Source organism: Pinus tabuliformis, chromosome 4_2, assembly GCF_031772625.1.
Source record: "Pinus tabuliformis cultivar Carrire ecotype Pingquan chromosome 4_2, CPIR1, whole genome shotgun sequence".
Classification (NCBI taxonomy): domain Eukaryota; kingdom Viridiplantae; phylum Streptophyta; class Pinopsida; order Pinales; family Pinaceae; genus Pinus; species Pinus tabuliformis.
In genome coordinates this window covers 673007329-673012280 of record NC_142304.1, presented here as the reverse complement: position 1 = coordinate 673012280, position 4952 = coordinate 673007329, and positions in this window count along the sequence as shown.

The window sequence follows — 4952 nt, the reverse complement described above, 5'->3', positions numbered from 1 at the left end:
TATTTGCCTGCTAGGAACAAAGCCTCCCTGGTTTTCAGATATTAAGAGAGGGAGGAGTTTTTTTAGCCTATTGGCTAGAATTTTTGTTACAATCTTGTAAGAAACATTACATAAGGATATGGGGCGGAACCTGTCAAACGAGAGAGGATTCACTTCCTTAGGGATCAGGGCTATGTGGGAAGACTTGGTGTTTTCTCCCATCTTATGGTTTTTGAAAACGTTCTTTACCATCCGCACAAAGTCTTTTTTGATTGTTTCCCAATGATTTCGATAGAAGGCAACCGTGAACCCATCCGGACCCAGGGCCTTATCCTGCTGCATACTGAAGGTTGCTGCTCGAATTTCCTCTTCTGTAATGTCCTGGTCCAACTCTTTGTTTTGAGTGTCTGAAATTTTGCTCTCTACTGCACTGAGGAATTCAGAGTTGTTCGTTTGCTGAGGAGCAGCAGAAAGAAGGGATTTAAAGTGATTGGATGCTGCTTCTTTAATTTCTTCTTGGTTGATGATCTCTTTTCCTTCAGCCTCTATTTTATCTATCTGGTTTCTAGCTCGCCTGAGTTTGATATTGTTGTGGAAAAAGGATGTATTTTTGTCTCCGGCTTTCAGCCAAAGGCACCGGGATTTCTGTCTTTGATCCTCTTCCTCTACTCTATTTTGTCGGTAGAGTTCCCTATACATTTCTTTTTCCTGCTCTAAGTCTTCACTGGTGTTTTGTATGTTCTCTTTATCTTTATGCCACTGCTCCATCTTCGTGAGTAGATCTGATTTTTTTTTTATTTTCCAAGATCGCTGCTTCCTTTGCCCACTGTTTGATGACTGCTCTTAGGTGTTTTAATTTCGTTTCCCAGATATAGTAGGGCGATCCGATTACCTCCTTGGCCCACTGGTTTTGAATGAGGGTGCGGAAATCTTCTTGAAGATCCCAAGTTTTATTATATTTGAAGGGGAGTGGCCCCAAGTTTCTGCCTTTGTCCAAATTTAGAAGCACAGGCTTGTGATCTGAGGCCGAAGCATGAATTAATTGACTCTTAATGGACTGAAAACTTGCTGCAATTCCTTCCTGTAGCAAAAATCTATCCAATCTCTCTTTGATATTGTGGTAGCCAGATCTTTTATTACTCCATGTGTATTTCCCGTTGGATGGAGGAATGTCAATCAGATTGTGGGACTGTATTATTGTTTCTAGCATGTCTCTTGAGGGGTCTGCATGGTAGTTTCCTCCTAACTTTTCATCCACATTTCTTATTACATTCATGTCTCCTCCCATTATTATATTCCTGTTTTGCACTGATTGGAGATCTGAGGCTATGGTGTCCCAACAGCGGCCTTTGTCCCTATAATGGTTTGGGGCATATATATTATAGATATAGTAGATTTCCTGAGTTCCTTTGTTTTTCAAGTCTGTTCTGACCCACCAGTTGCAAAATTGGGAATTGATGATTTCCCATTTATTCTTATTCCATATTGTTCCTATTCCTCCTGAAGCACCTTCTGAACCGATTGATACACCTGTGAAGTTTTTGGAATTTTGGAGTTGTTTTTGGAAGTCCTGTTCAGTAATTTTGGTCTCCTGGATGAGGAGAAGGTCTGGCTGCTCCTGTTTTAATAAATCCCTGATTGCTTTTAGTTTTAAGGGAGAGCCCATCCCCCTACAATTCCAAGAGACCAAGATCATTATTTACCATTTGTTGGGTGAGGTCCACTCTTCTCCTTTACTTTTTCTCCACTCCCTTTTAGCTTGCCTAAGTATGAGTCCATTGGTTGCTGCGCTCCCGTTGCCATCTCTTTTGCCGCTGTTTCATCTCTGAGCTCTTTATTTGACTTTCTGCCAGGTTTTCTCGGAGGGTCTGTGGATTGACTGGCTTCTTTCGATTTGTTTCTGGTAAGGATTCTCTCAATGGTAGGGGGGGGGAAGGGGGAGGGATCGTGCGGGGGGAAGAGGGAGCTGCACGGGGGGAAGAGGGAGGGGAGGAAGGTTCTTCGACGGACAAGGATTCGAAGGGGTTGGAGGATGAAGGAAAAGCTGAGCTGGAGGGGGGAGGAGGAGGAGAGGGGAGGGATTCTGGAGGGGTTTTGGAGTTGGGTCCTTGGGTGGGGGAAGGCTTTTTCCTTTTTACTGGTTCCCATGAGCCCTCAGGATTTTCCTCATTATCAGCAGATTCATCATTTTTTTTGGACTTGCTACATCTATTTGCAAAATGACCATACTCGTGACATACCTTGCATTTGAAGGGAAGTTGCTCGTAGTCCAACTGCTGGATGTGCGTCCATTGATCCACCTTGATCTTGATGGCTTCCGGCAAACCTTTCCCTAGGTCTACTTCCACGCAGATCCTCGCGCACGCATGCATGTTCTCCCTTGGCTCAGATCTATCAATGTATTTACCTACTTCATTTCCTATTGCCTTTACTGATTCATCTCCCCAGCAATGAAGCGGCAAGTGAGGGAGTCGTACCCATACTGGAACTGCATTTGGAATGTCCATTTCCGGATCGAAGTCCGGAGTCCATCTATTCAAGTAAAGTCCTCTTGAATCCATGAAGTAAGGGCCATTTCTGAAGATGAGGTTCTTGTCTTCTTTCGATTCAAAGAGAAATGTATAATATCCACGTCCGCAGAATCTGATGGCGATCTTCCCTTGTATCATCGCGCTCCAGTTGCGCTCTACCCATTTCTGAACTGATCTCGGAGAGGGCCAGAGGCCAGTGAACTGGCCTACTAAACCTCTTTCCGCGAGAGTTATTGCAGACTTCCTTGGAAGGGAAGGAGGAAGATTAACCTCTGGGATTTCATCGAGTTTTTTGATGAACTTGGTCACAGAGGGACGGGGTCTGGCATCTGCTGTTTCAGAGAAGAGGGAGGCGAATATTTCCTCATGATTCTCAGAGTCTGGAGGGGGGGCGAGCCCGGCCATTAGAGGCCCGCAGGGGGCTGCGGGAGAAGATCAGCGCAGGGGAGAATCGAAAGTTGGGCCCCAACGACAGGGACCAGCGAAACAGACAAGGTCGGGAAGGGATCGAGGAGGGCAGAGGCCCAGCCAGGCAGGGCCTGGGGGGGAGGAGCAGGCGCGCGGGAGGCAGTTTCAAATCGCCAGAGCTCGAAAAATCTGGTTTGTTAGTTAAGCCCTGGTAGGTGAAGAATATTACAAAGAGAAACACTTCAAATAGAAATGATGAAATTTATTTTTAGAAAAATAGAGGAAAGGAAAGGAGAAAAAGTAAAGAATGTCATCTACAAGGAAGGAGAAAAAGTACAGGAAGGCATAGATATCCTTTTACAGGTAGCTCAAGAGAAAGCTTCATCTTCAAGGGTCAGAGCCACAGGTATATCAGTAGGCCACTCAGCATATAGAAGCAAAAGATCAAGGAGACAGAGGCAAGCATGAGGACATGCTTGAGAGTAAGCAAGGGGGAGATGTTGGCCCTCGTTTTTTTTATCAAATTTTACTTATTAAAATCCACCTAATTTCCATCATTTTCCACCATATACCATCCATATACACCTTATTTTGATCTTATTATGCATATTCAAGCAAATAAATTATATTTTTCACTTTTTAGATATTTTTGCAAAAATTGGGTTTTAAGAGTATTTTTGGACAGAATCAGAAATTCCCGTAATGACTATGTGGATGACATATTTTCAGGACACTTGGGCTCAAGATAGATACATGAATGAAAAGCTTGGGAACTAGGACTGAACTAATTCCAATTGGTTCGGTCAAAACAAGCTAAATTAGGCCCAGTCAAGGCTGGTCAAACATGACTAATCATCTAGAAAATCCCTAGGAAATAGCGCAGTTTTATGATTTCATGGGATTTTCCATATTTTTAGTGATAGATTGGATGGATTCAACTTGGATAGGTGGATATGGATAGATATAGTTGTTAGAGATACTTTAGATTAGTTTGTTTCATGATCTTCTATTTAAGCCAAAACTTTGAAGGCTTATGTAATGTAGAATTAATGTAATTTGATTTAGAGACTCTTTGAAGACTGAAAGCTAATTGAAGAACCTGTTTCATTTCAATTTGTTGTTCATGCTTGGTTGATTTACTGAAGTTGCTGTAGCTGAGATTTATTCAAGTGTGCAAAGGCAAGGGTGGAGGGCCCCCACACCAAGCTAAGTGCACTTCTGATCCAGGTGGATATTGGTGGCCACCTGCCAAGTCCACCTGGACCCCCACCATTGTTTCTCTCAGCATTTTCAGTTTCCTTAATTGTAGCACAACTTACTATTTTTAGCAGTTTTTCGGGTCCTGAACTTCTGGAGCCGTTTTGAGGCCCTAAACGATGTTTTTTGGGAAATCTGGGGGCAACATGGGTCCATGGACCGATGTTGCCCTTCCCAAAGTGGTAGTGCTTAGATAGATCTTTCTAATGAGCTATTGTACACATCAAAAGGAGATCGTATGCCAAAGTTACGACCCCGGGAAGTTGATGTACCAATTTACCCAAACGGGGCCCACAGTTTGGCGTTTCATCTCCTAGGGTTAGGTTTTGGAATGTTAAGGGTTTTCCATTGTTTCTCAACAATAAATAGGCCTTCGAGCCTCATTGTAACACAGTTCAGAGGCATGTAGTTACCACATCTCTTCTCAGAGATAAGCTACCATCGCCCTAGCTGGTTTATTTCCATTTCTGGTTGTAAGCATATTTTAGTATTTTCCATTAATGAAATGAAGTATTATTTCCGTTGCATCTTTGTGTATATGGTTATCTCTGTAATTTGTTGCGTTCCTATTTAAATCTGGATCAACTTCTTGGTTAAATTTTTATAGTTTTCATAAATTAGTTCTTGTTTCAAATGTATTTAGATGTGTGATGATTGTTGAATGAATATTGGTTTAATTCTAATCTACATATGAAGGGATACAAAAGAATTTAAGTTAAATTCCCCTTCTATTTGATCTTGAACTAAAATTGAATTTCATTCTCCTTTTCTTATTTG